Raw genomic sequence first — 14,305 nt, forward strand, 5'->3', positions numbered from 1 at the left:
ACAGTGACAAAATGTACAGATAAAAGAAAAATATTAGTTTTGACACATTTATATTAAACGGCATAGCACTGATTTAGCATCATTTGAACATCATTTGAGAGGTCATGTGGGATGCATTTGTCAACATAAAAAAAGGAAAGCAAATATAAAAAATTAAACCAGCTCTTTGTGCTTCATTCTGAGAAATGCAGTAAATGTGAAACTTCCTCATCCATCAGAGAGTCTAAAGAAAGACTGCTGCTGTCAATCACGCTTTTGCAGACATTACAAAAACCAATGTCACCACAACTCACCACATGAACATTTACACAGACCAACCTCTTTCTTCTGTCTCATATGCACACAAGCACTAAACTGAATGGAAACATTTGTGGTTAAGATGGCGATCTTTTTAACTGGAAACAAAGAACTTTCCTCAGAGAAAGACACAGACCGTGCACTTCAGTAAAACTCCTTTGAAGAGCAACTCTGATGCTTTGAATGTTTAAATTTGATTTGATTTCAATTAGATTTTAACTGTTCAAAATAATTACAAGCTTTAGAAGAAAAGCAGACCTAACATGCACCAGTTAGAAGAAAAATAAGAGGAAAAACAAGAATATATCTTACTACCGAGAAGCAACTTAAGTGGACATTTCTCTTTTAACTTTAAAATCATAAGATAAGATAGTTTTAAAATAAGATAGACAGTTTGCCTGTTTACTTGTTGCTAACCGTTATCCAAACATGCTAATCTACTCAGCAAGTGCAGAATGCTTCATCCGCCACGGATTATGTTTTGGGAGATTTTAATCAGGCTAACTATAAAATTGAGTCAGAAAAACGCTGCACTCATTGAGTTTAAGAGAAATATAAGTACCTTAAACTAAACACCACTTCATACAGGAAACCCACTTCTACATCCTGTTATTTAGGCCATTACGTGTGTCCACAAAGACTGTGTTAATAGAGGAAAACAACATTGTACTGCAATGAGGACCAGAGTAACAACCGTAAGAGTAACAGCTCATGACAATAAACAAATTATCAATGTGTGACAAATGTGTTAAAGTGTCCAGTCACTTTTTATATTAAGTGTCTTTAATTATGTACTTACATTAAAAAGTTAGGTAAAATGTTTATTGTCTTATCTTTGTATTAAAAACACTTTTGCTTCTGTTGAGGTGGGATTCGGGTAAGTTTAGGGATAGGTTTCATGGCATGGTTAGGTTTAAGGTGGCAGGGAAGGATCAACGATGTAATTATAGATGTTCTTATAGATATTAATTACAGCTACATGCAGCTATTTTTTTAAATATAAGTATAATGTTAAAACATGTCTGTAAATAATAAGACCATTGTATCAAATTATTAATTTAAATGTTAGTACACAGTAGTTAAAGACACTTAGGCCTAATATAAAGTGGGACCAAGGATCCAAGTATGGAATATCTTTTACTTTCAGATGTAATGGTAGAAAGTCCTCAACCTTGAATCATTACATGTGATGTTAAATGATAATGAAACCTACAACCTTTATCATATTTGGAATGTTTCAGAAAGCCCCTCAGTTCTATTTTAGTTCTACTCCGTTTCTGTTCTGACCTGAGCATATGTACTGAAGTCAGAACACTGTACTCGCTTTGTCTTGCGTTGTTTTTGTCTCCTGGTTATCACGTCTAAAGATGCATAACACACCTCTTCCTCCTCACCCTGGAATGAAAGAAATGAAATTGCTGTCTGGAACTTGCATATCTTATATTTAAATGTCTATAATGAACGTGCATGTTTGCATTGTTCATACCTCAATTGTATTTCCACTTTTCAAATGGTCTTTTTGATCTGTCGCAGCATCTACAGTCGATTGTTTAAATTAGAACATCACATACATAATGGTTTAGTTATGCAAAGGTTATGTGTTACACTTCAATTTATACATTACTATCAGATTTTGTTTGCAGGCTTTGCTTATCCAAAGTTTATCTGTATATTAAATTAAAACTGTGGCAATGCAAAAGAAGAGTGTGCAATAATGAATGATACCTGTAGTTTTCCTCTGACAGAGGCAGTACAGACAGATAGAGGAGAGGAGAACACACACCGGACACACACTGAACAGCAGCGTCCAGCAGAGAACACAGTCTAGAGGAAGTGTGGAGGTGATGTTCGAGGGTCCAGAACACAAAGTTACTTTCTCTATATAAAATAAACACAAACATATCAATGAATGTTGACTTTATATACAGTCATGAGGTGTAAAGGGTTCAGAACAAGAAGCCACTTGCTAAATATGAAATAAACACAAATGTATCAATGAATGTTAGTAAAAAATATATATTTGTCCTGTTCATCTTGGTTCTTCAGTGAGAAAGTTATCTAGAATCACACAAGCAATGAAATAATAATAACTAGCAGAAAGGTTTTCTTACCAGCAAAAGAAAGATGAGTTGTTATTTTTCCAAAATAGTACACTTCAGATGAGTAGAGGTCGCCTTTGTCACCTGTATATACCTTACGCTCTATTTCTGCACAGTAATACAGTCCCAGATCAGAGGCACTGATGTTAGTAATATGTAGATCATGAGAATTACTGGAGCGGTTGTAGATAAAGTTGAAACGCTGAAATGTCTCTAGATCCAATTTCTGTAAATCTATTTCGAGAGAGGGTTGATTTCCATGAGAGCAGTTTCTTATCCATACAAAGCGAAAACCATTTACAGAGCGATCACAGTAGAGAGTGATGTTGTCTCCTGGTGTGACTTTCATCTCCTCTTCTGCTCCATAGATTCTGTTCTGACTGAACAGAAAAACACCTGTAAAAGTGCAAAATAACTTAAAGAACTTTGAAATGTACTACCAAACAATTTACATTCGAAAAACTCTGCAAATAGCTAAAACTTTCTCAAAAAAAATGTTTTCTTACACATAAGCACGATGAAAGCATTTCTTGGCCTCTCCATCTCTGTGAGTGACTGTGAATGACTGACACTATGAGGGTCTTACAGACGGCAGCTCTCATCTGATTGGTTCACGTCAATGGAAAATCTTTTCTAAAATGTCTCGCGTCACAGGGGGTTGTCATTAAATGAGGTTATCATGTGTACGTACAAAGAGTAAGAGCGGTATTAACCAATCATTGATTACCCCATGGAGTTTTTTTGCTCTGATTGGTTCACAAAAATGGAAATAATCATCAAAGAGATATGAAGAGAGGGCAAAACTTTTGTTTGTCTGATAGATATGATAGATGTGTTTAGCATCAAATAACTTTGATTCAGACATGCAGGTAATCATCTTCACTTGAGAAATGTTGTGCTTTCAATTGGTCAAGTTTTTTTTTTAATCAAAGTGACGTTCTTTGTCGTATTGTAGTGGGTTCAAGCCAGCAACGTGTAAACATGTCAAAACAGGAAACCACAGCTCTTATATTCAGAACACTTACAGCATTCGCCCTCACATTTGCTGCTGTGACATGTCGTCAAACTCAAATTTCACACCTCTTACTTGATCACTGGTCACCAAGCACAAATGTTTCCATTAGCCTTTCTGTGGTTTTGTGTGTTTGTTAGAGTGCACATATTTGCACGAAGGAAGTTTGCTCAGCTTGTCTATACTTTGGTTATACTGACAATAACAGCTGTCCATTGAGCTGAACTCAGCTGCATTATATTCTAAAACAGAAACAGTAACACATGTGAAGATCAATGCATCATATGATAAATCAACTACACAATACACAAAAGTGTGTGATGCTTTTTATAAAAACCATTAAAGTTGGCATGAAACAGAAGTTGCGATCATCTTCCCTATTGTGATAAATTTCCAAGTGAAATATCTTCTCGAACAAGAATATAGGAAATGTTATGAAAAACAAAGTTTGTGACGAAGATAAACACCTGCGGCTAAATTCACAAGAAATGTTTTCTTATGTTGGAACGAAAGAGTTTTCGAACCGGATGAAGTGGCTCTTATGCTTACCCAAAGATACTGTACAGAAAAAAACTATCCAACCTCAAGAAACACATTGAGGTCTCCACATTTAAATTAAAGAGTTAATTTTTCAAATTTGAAACTGCATTATTTTTTTTACTTAAAACTTACAATAAACATTTTGCCTTTTTTTTTTATTAAAATAAAATAAAATGGAAGAAACAGAGTCTGACCTTGTGAAGGCACAACAGGAACGTCCAGCCTCATGTTTCACGGTGGAAGTTGCTGCTGGTACCACAGGGCGACCCAAAATTTTGAATGGAGAACAACACTTGAAAGAAATGCTCCATACTCGACTTCCTGTTGTCTTGCTAAACTGATGGGTGTTTCAAGAAGCACAGTCTTCAGACGAATGGAAGAGTACATGCTCTCTGTCAGGAACATGTATAGTTCCATCAGTGATGATGAGCTTGACAGTTTGGTTGCTTCAATCAAGAATCCTTTACCAAATGCTGGCTCCAGGATGGTCAGAGGGAGACTGGAGTCAATAGGCCATAGCGTTCACTGGAGAAGAATTGCAGCCTCCATGCATAAGGTTGATCATGTGGGCATCGTCTCAAGGCTGTCAAGTCTTGGCTGTGTTGTACGCAGAGTTTACTCTTTACCAGGACCCTTGTCTCTAAGTTAATCAGGTTTGTATTAAAGTCAAGTTTATTTGAAGTTAATTCATCTAAAGTACTGTATGGCTACTTCATTTTGGATTGAGTAATTTTCATAATACACATTGACTTTGTTTTAATTTTATATATGAATGATATTTTATGCCCAATTGCTTTCTAGATACAACATTGTGATATTTGGAGGAGTGGATGGTTTCTCCAGAAAGGTAACTGGCTGCTGCTGATTTTTAACATTTTAGTAATTCCACATGTTGAACACGGACTATACCAGCATAGACCTTGCGCCTTTGGTAAACATTCTTAAGAATGAAGATTTTTACATAACTTTTTAAATAACACGCATGTAATGCCCAGACCTTAAAATCATTGAAAGTCTATAGACATAAACAGAGAGAAGTAGCTCCGGCTACAATCTTCTTCCGCAAGATGCATTGTATACAGTTTGGTTTATTAACCGCTTGAGTGCCAGAGTTTACATAATTTACCTTTAAGTAAAAGGCACACGACAAACAAATTTCATAATAGAACTTGTTCAGTGTGCTATGCTTGCTGAGTATACTCGTACTTCCTGAGAAGGAACCCTATCAGTTTTAACTTTGATGCCTTTTAATTGTTTTAAATGTTTCTTGTGTAGATAATGTACTTGAATGCAGCCACAAATAACTGTGCATCAACGGCATTTCACTTCAGGCAACTCACCTGCATGGTTTACCTTCAAGGTAGTGTATTTTAGAAAGTTAAAAAGCTACAGTGTTATCTATGTAGGTAAATAGGCTGGGAAAATTCAAATTGTTCAATATGAGCTTCATCTTACATGGAAAAATGTAGATTAATCTGACACTTTACTTGAGCTTAGTTTCCTCAAAGCAAAATGTCAGAGTAAAATAAGAGATGAGACGGTAAGATGCATTAAGAGACAAACAATGTTAAGCGCACAACATAAAAAAAATAATGTTGTAATGATGGAAAAATAATAAAAATAAAAAACAGCACTGTCTCTATTGCCTGAATATGACAAACCTTGTCATGTTCTGCTCAATGTCATTACCAGTATGCCTCTGGTTTGCAGAATCTGCAGAAACTCCTTATGAGAAACCAGCAAAACCACAAATTTGCCATTCAAACAAAGACTACTATTTGAATAACAAAGTATATAAAATATTGCAAATCGTAAGAATATTAAAAATAATTGCTTGTAAACAATATTAAGGTGACAATAACAATAATACTCACTTTCTCTAGGTGCTGGCTGAGACAGGGCATTCTGCAGCAGGGACACCACCCGCCGTACAGCGTCCTGCAACTCTTTCTATCATATACACATAACATTATTTTATAAATACTGTTTATAAACATTCTGTTTTCTATCTAATACCTAATCTGTAAATCCACACATTTATCTTAATTATTCTTAAAAAAAATCTTAAAATTATTATTCTTAAAAATACTTAAACTAAATAAAAAGTTGTTAAACTAAGAAAAAGCATTACAGTTTTTTTCAGTCGCTAACAAGCGTTTGTCCAACCAGTGTTCACATTTTCAAAACTCTAAACACAATTAGCACAGCATCAGTCTTTTGTGGCCATACCATTCACATATTTCTTGTATTTTTCACACAATATGCAGTCAGTGAACACATTTCCATAATGCTTAAATTTTCTTAACAGACAAGCTATACCTCCCAACAAAATTATAGAGTGTTTTTGTAGTATTTACAAATGTTAACACACAACATCCCACAACAGCAAAAACAATATTCCAAACCTTAGATACAGTATGGACTGCATTTATTTACCATTTACATGAAACTTTTACCATTTTTGTAAATTTCATGATTTTAGCAAAATGTGATTTTGATTGCTAGCAAAATGTGTTGCTTTTGAACAATGTCATGAAGAAACAAGCTTTTCGAGTCCTTATGCATCTTCCTGTAATGATGCTGAAAATCCAGCTTTTCATCACAGGAATACTGTAAATTACATTTTACACATGACATACATATTTTTAAAAAGAAATCAGTTATTTCAAATTGTACTAATATTTTACAATATGAAAGTTTTTTTAAAAAAAAACTCTGCTTCTGCAATGATATCAGTTCAAAAACAATATATCAGTGAGAGAGTCAAGGAGCTACAACGACAATATGTCCAGATATAGTGTACTGTATATTCAATTCAATGTCCAGTTCTATAAGCTTTGCACTTTGCAAGTAGGTAACCTACACAGTAATATGTTACAGTACAGTATAGTATACAGTGATGATATGATTTACATAAACTTTGTTTTGAGAGTTATGGAATTGGAGGCCAACCAGGCCCCTCATGAATTCATATACATAGATGAGGCAGGATTCAATCTGGCCAAAAGGCGTCGACCTGGACAAAATGTAATGTTTTTGCTGTTGTTTTTTTGTTCAGAATGCTCTTGTGTGTTTCATGGATATTTTTCTACTGTACCTCCTGTAGTAAACAGTAAAGGAATAAAAACTGATTTGCTTTTTACTGGAATGTTTATGAATGTGAACAGTACTGTACATGTGGACATACAGTTCCCAACCAAGAAATTTAGTGTAAAACGGTGGATTGCATGTTTTGCATGCAGATACCTATAAAACTGAAACATAAAAGTCTATGCAGTTTTAGTAATGTCAACAATAGCCAGGATTTTGAAACCTGGTGTACTTTGATTGAGTGCATGAACCTTTTGAAGTGAAAACAAGTGTTATTCTTTGACAGAATAATTTCATTTTGAGTCAGATTTCCAGTGTTTTGGTAAAGTTAGTGTGTGCACAGATAAACATGTGTTCTGTTTTGAAATGAAGAGTTAGTGTATATTTAACAAAATGTGTTTTTGAGAAGACAATTAACCATTTGGCCAATTGTGTTTTGTAGGTGTGAGTCTGTGTTAAGAGTTTAGAAAAATTATCTGAAGTATGGGTAAGCGCTTGTTAGCGATTGAAAAAAACTGTAATAGGTAGATGGTTTACTGATATGTCAGATATCACATGACACATCAATATGTGATATCCCACACATACACATCCGCTCTAGTGCAAACACAACGCGAGGCGCTTGACCCAGATTAGTCGTAGATGTGTGATCTATACAAAATCTGAGCAAAAGTCATGTAGTGTATTGCAGCCTTTAAGGTAAACAAACTAAGTTAATTGTGTCGATTTTCCGTTAGTCTTCAATGGTGCGCCTGACTTCGATTCAACAGTTACTTCGATGCGGAAAAGGATGCTGGATCAACATCGTTTCTATGTTGATTTTACGTCAGTTTGCTATCTGGGTATGCATTGGGTCTATATTTTTATGTTGATTTTAAACTATACAGATTATTCCTAATTTTACCTCTTATTCTCTCAGACATCTTGGCTGATTCCTTTCCCTCAAAAACGGCGGGTAAAAGAGAGAGGCGTTAGACTCAAGGTGACTGTATGTTGAAAGTGAGCAATCAAATGAGCGGAGACATCAGCCACTGTCCCCGCCAACAAAGTCTCAAAAGTCATCTTGATCAGAGCCCGTCTCTGTCTTGATAAGCAAGCGCATAGAGAGGGTCGAGCGAGAATGCGTCACAGCCCCGTGCTCGCGGGACAGTATTTGTGCGCGCGGATCTGAAGCTAGGTTTAGTGCGCTCGCGGTGTAGAAACGCGCCGGCGCGTTTGCCTTCGTATCCTGTGCACGCGCCTATATGCGCGAGTTTTGAGACTAAATAAATGCCATATTACTGCTTCTTATATTGGCATATAACATTGGCATATTTGGCACATTTGGCTTCTCCTAATACTTACTCAAACAGAAAGTACAACCACATATACTTCGTCTTTCAGAATTGACATGTCTGTTGTTCAGTAGGCCTATGTTCAGCAGTGGGAGCTGTCCAATGTGCTGAATTTATACTGGTCCTCCATACATTGAATAATGAAAGATCCTTCCTAAAAATCAACCTGATTACTTATGACAAGGCAATATATATATATATATATATATATATATATATATATATATATATATATATATATATATATATATATATATGATTAGGATAGAATCCTGTTTACTGAAAACTAGTTGAACAGTAGTTTGTACGATTAGTGGGTTTCTTTCTCATTGTATTTTTATATCAATATGGAACAAGAGTATCCTATTCAAATTATTGTGATAAACAAGTTCGGTCAAAAGTATTCTAAACATAGTCAGATATTATAACCTAAAATGTGTAATGTAAATGGATTATACGTTACTAACTAAAATTTGTCATGTAATCTGGAATCATTAACAGACTTAAATTTGTAAGTACAAATGCATATTCATCCACACAAGGACACAAAGCCGAAGCACAACCAAAACCTTTAAACAGCGAAGCCAAGTTCACTTACAACACAACTAAAGACACTGAATTAATTAAATCACAAGATGGTTTGACATGGCTCATTTTATTATTATTTATTTGGCTTCACATACCTTCACATAAAGATGTGCAGTTCAAAAGTGCTGCACAAAAATAAAGCCAATAAATATTAGAAAACAAGACAGTATAAACGTTAGACAGTTTATAATAATAAGAACAATAAGAATATTTTGGACATTTCAAAAGATTTTACAGTTTCACTTTATTTTGATGGTCCCTTTAATACATTCTGTTGACTATAAGTAACGTTGCACCATGTCTAACTCTCATTAGAGTGTTAGTAGAGTATTGGTAGGGTTAGGGTTAGAATAAGTTGATGAAGTTGCAGAGTTACTTATAGTCAGTAGTAATATTGCTGTTGGGGAGCATCACAATAAAGTGTTAGCAGATATTAAGCAGACAGTCTGTTAATATTCTAATGAGAGTTAGTTGACATGTAGTTACAAAGTTAAAGTCAACAGAATGTTCAAAAGGGACCATCAAAATAAAGGGCCCTAATTTAACGATCCAAGCGCATGGTCTAAAGCGCACAGCGCAAGTGCACTTAGGACGTGTCCGAATCCACTTTTGTTTAGTGGCGGGATGTGTGGTGGTCTAAAAGGGTTGTCCCTATTCTCTTAATGAGTAATGGGTGTGTTTTGAGCATAACTTGCAAAAAAAACAATCAGAGTCTCATTTCCCTTTCCCTTTAAAAGCCAGTTGCGCTCACGCCATAGCGGATTGCAATTTACATGGCGGAATTTGCAAGTGGAGAAACTGAATGGTTCTCTAGCGAAAAAAAGGATCTGCACGAGGTTAAAGCGCGTGAGCAGACCACCTACGGGACAAAGTGTATGCACATTGTGGACCTGCCTACAGGCGCACATTACTAACGCAATCTTTAAATAACAAAAAATTACTGCGCCATTGACTGCAGTCTATTTCAGTTGCCTCAAAATAGCAACACAACAACAATGCGCCTGAACACACTATGTTTTCAGACCAGCACGCCTATGGGTGCAAAAATGGGCGCAAATGCATTTGCTATTTAGACAACAGCAGGATGTGAAAATGATAACTGTGTCGGGCTGATACTAAGAAAAAACACTTGCGTCGCGCCGGGTATATGATAGGGCCCAAAGTGTTCCTGATTTTACAAATGCACACTGCCCCCTCAGGCCACTTGTAAAACTCTCACACTGACTGCTCTAACCACTAAACTGAGTCTCTTTCAGACATAAACAGATCATGTTTATGAAGTAGACGCATACTTTAAATCATATCCATAATATACAGTAACAAAAATGTACAGTATGTAGATGTAAATGTACGATGAGCTGTCCTTTGGGTTCATCAACAGATTATATACCCAGTGTTAGTTAACCTTAAATTTGTTCCTTTTTTACTTCAGCAAGTGCATTTAATCCATTAATTGTGTAAGAAAAAAGGGATTGGAATGTGTGAAGTCCATCTCCTTAACCTTAAAGGAGAACTCCGGTCAATTTTAACATTGAGCTAATTTTTTTGTAAATTTGGAGTGCTGTCAATACAGAGAACAATGACAAAAATCGGTGTTGCCTACACCATGTTATCCTCTTTTTAAAATTTGCACCCTGTTGACTTCAATGGGGCAAGTTTTAAACCTGCTTTTAGCCTCTTAACATCCTTGATGTGTCATTACAAGTGCCCAGGTCATGTGAGTGATTCCTTCGGAGTGAACGCGGGTCAATCTGACTGCAGTAGATGTGCAAGATATGAATAAAAGTGATGTTAATTCAGCCAGCGCACAGTAGACGATTGTCGAGTTCGGGCGCATGATCGTACGTACTAAACCTATGTGCATGAACTCGACAATCGATTACTGTGGGCTTCGACCGAAAACAGGATGTAAATACAGGTATGTACGCTGGCTGAAATAACATCATTTTTATTCATATCTTTCACATCTACTGCAATCAGATTCACCCGCGTTCACTCTGAAGGAATCACTCACATGGCTGGGCACTTGTAATGACACATAGAGGATATTAAGAGGCTAAAAGCAGGTTTAAAACTTGCCCCATTGAAGTCAACAGGGTGCAAATTTTAAAAAGAGGATAACACGGTGTAGGCAACACCGAATTTTGTCGTTGTTCTCTGTACTGACAGCACTCCAAATTTACAAAAAAATTAGCTCAATGTTAAAATTGACCGGAGTTCTCCTTTAAACCTGCAGTCTGTGCTTCATTCTGAGAGATGCAGTAAATGTGAAACTTCCTCATCCATCAGAGAGTCTAAAGAAAGACTGCCACTGTCAATCAAGCTTTTGCAGACATTGCATGCAAACAAACCAATTTCACCACAAACTCACCACATGAACATTTACACTCACAAACCATCCTCTGTCTTCATACTTGTTTCTCATATGCACACAAGCACTATGGAAACATTTGTGGTTAAGATGGCTATCTTTTTAACTGAGAGTAAGGCAAGACCCTTCCTTGAGAAAAAAAGAACAGGGCATTAAAGCTCCTTTGAAGAACAACTCTGATGGTTCAAAAGAAACACTTCAAATAACTTCTTTCAATTTCATTTTAAATGTTCTAAAGAATTAAATGTACAATTAGTAAACAAAAAAGATAAACAAGAAATGTATCTTTCTACAGATGAGCAACTAAAGTGGGCATGGATGTAGGGATTCTATTTTACTTTGCAATTGTAAGACACACTAAAAGTTTTAGATTAACACTTGGATTACATTTTACAACCCACTTCACATGTCGCCTGTTTGCTTGTCACCAGCTGTTATCCAAACACACTATCCTGCTCAGCAGGCCCAGAATGCTGATCTCTCACTCAGCATGGAGTGTGTTTCAGGGAAATTTGATGATGCTTATTGTAAAAATGAGTCAGATAAATGTTGTGGTCATCCAGTTTAAGAGAAATATACACACCTTAAACTAAACACCACTTCATACAGGAAACCCACTTCTACATCCTGTTATGCAGGTCATTACTGTGTGTCCACAAATACTGTATAGAAACATACTGGAGTACTTTTACTAAAGGAAACGTTTTTATTTGATAATTCTTTACTTCAAATACAGAAGCATTTTAATTTTTGCTAAATATTTTATCTACGATTAACGATAAACATTAGTACATCAGTTTCACTGATCATGGTACCTGCAACTTTCTAATCTATTCCTTCTCTGACCTGAGCATATGTACTGAAGTCAGAACTCTGCACTCTTGTTTTCTTGAGCCGGTTTTGTCTCCTGGTTATCACGTCTAAAGATGCGTAACACACCTCTTCATCACCATTCTCCTGGAATAAAAATAAATAAATAAAATTAAATACATACAAAACTACTATATACAGGCTCATAATTAATGTTAATAATGCATAATGTATAAGTAATTCTAAAATGAAAATCATGGTAATCCACTAGTAATGATCAAAGAAGAGATGAGATGTCGTTACAACAGGGAAAGGAAGATATTTTGATTAAAGATCACAAGGGGACATTAATTTAAAAAAAAAAAATATGATGTACAAGGATAAAAAAAAAATAAGAATTGTCCATTTTGATTTCATGGTGACTGTGTGTATGTTTACCGTACCTTTATCTTACCTCAACAACATTTCTACTTTTTAGCTTGTCATTTTGATCAGTTGCAGAATCTAAAATGGATTGTTAAAATATAAGAACATAATAAAAAATAAAAAAATACATACATACATATATATATATATATATATATATATATATATATATATATATATATATATATATATATATATATACTTAAATAGTTTGTGCACATATATGCTGCACTTCATTTACAAAAGTTGTTTGTCTGTACATTAAAGTAAAACTGTGGTATATTGCAAAAGAAGAGTATTAATCTGTGAACAATTACCTGTAGTTTTCCTCTGACAGAGGCAGTACACACAGATGGAGGACAGGAGTGAGGAGAGGAGAACACACACCGGACACACACTGAACAGCAGCGTCCAGCAGAGAACACAGTCTAGAGGAAGTGTGGAGGTAATGTTCAAGAGTCCAGAACAGGAAGTCACTTGCTCTATGTAAAATAAACATAAACACATCAATAATGCTGATAAAAATATTTCTGATCAGTTAAACTCGCTTCTTCACAGAGAAAGGTAAAGTTCTCCAGAATTAATCAAGCAATGATATAATAAGAACTAGCCGAAATATTTTCTTACCTGCAAAAGAAAGACGAGTTGTTCGGTTTCCATAATAGTATACTTTAGATGAGGAGATGATGCCTTTTTCATCTTTATTTACCTTATTCTCTACTTCTGCACAGTAATACAGTCCCAGATCAGAGGCACTGATGTTAGTAATATGTAGATCATGAGAATTACTGGAGCGGTTGTGGACAGAGCTGTAATGCTGAAATATCTCCAGGCCCCATTTCGTAAAATCTATTACGAGAGAGGGTTGATTTTCATGAGAGCAGTTTCTGATCCATACAATAATGAAACCAAAAGTTACAGAGCGATCACAGTAGAGAGTGATGTTGTCTCCTGGTCTGACTTTCATCTCCACTTCTGCTCCATAGATTCTGTTCTGACTGATAAGTAAAACATCTGTAAAAGCACAAAATAAATATGTAAAGCACTTCAAATTATACTAGCATACAAACATGTTCACAGTAATAGACATTTTCATTCAAAAACTCTCAAAAACATCTTAAGAAGTTAGTATAATATTTCTTACACATGAGCGCGATGAGGTTTGACCTCTCCATCTCAGTGAGTGTCTATGAATAACTGACTCTGGTGAGGGTCTTACAGACATCAGCTCTTATCGAACTCGTTCACGTCAATGGAAAGTTTTAGCTTTAAAAAAAAAGCCTTACGTCATGAGGGGTTGGCATGAAATTGGGTTATTGTGTGAACGTACAAAGAGTAAAAGCAATTTTAACCAGCCATCGATTACGCTACAACCTTTTTTTTGCTCTGATTTGGCTTTGCAATCAGGCAAATCTTAAACCTTTTTATCATTGAACAGATATGCAGAGAGGCTTCAGTATTTAGTGATAACATGTAACTAAGATATGATTAGCATTAGAAATGTATTAAACACAAGAGTTCACATGCAGTCGGTAAATTCATGATTGTGATAAAAGTCCTTTGAACTGGAGAACTAATGTTACATTTAATGTGGTTCTTTGTTTTATTGAAGTGGGTAAAAATAAAAAGCTACGAGGCAACAACATCTAAACATGTCAAAACAGGAAACCCACAAGCTTCATTTAGACCACTTACAGCCTCCTCACATGTGTTGCTTTTACATGTCATCAAACTCTCA

General features: G+C 35.5%; 1 long non-coding RNA gene across 1 annotated transcript; it reads right to left on the bottom strand.

Moving 5' to 3' along the window:
* Positions 1–1,817: 1,817 nt before the first annotated feature.
* On the bottom strand, positions 1,818–13,559 carry LOC307151342. Its single transcript, XR_013819867.1, has 3 exons — positions 13,195–13,559; positions 2,023–2,175; positions 1,818–1,833 (listed from the first exon to the last, which is right to left on the bottom strand). It is a non-coding gene; the product is annotated as an uncharacterized lncRNA (long non-coding RNA).
* Between the last annotated feature and the right edge of the window lie 746 nt (positions 13,560–14,305).

Source organism: Squalius cephalus, assembly GCF_949319135.1.
Source record: "Squalius cephalus genome assembly, chromosome: 2".
NCBI lineage: Eukaryota > Metazoa > Chordata > Actinopteri > Cypriniformes > Leuciscidae > Squalius > Squalius cephalus.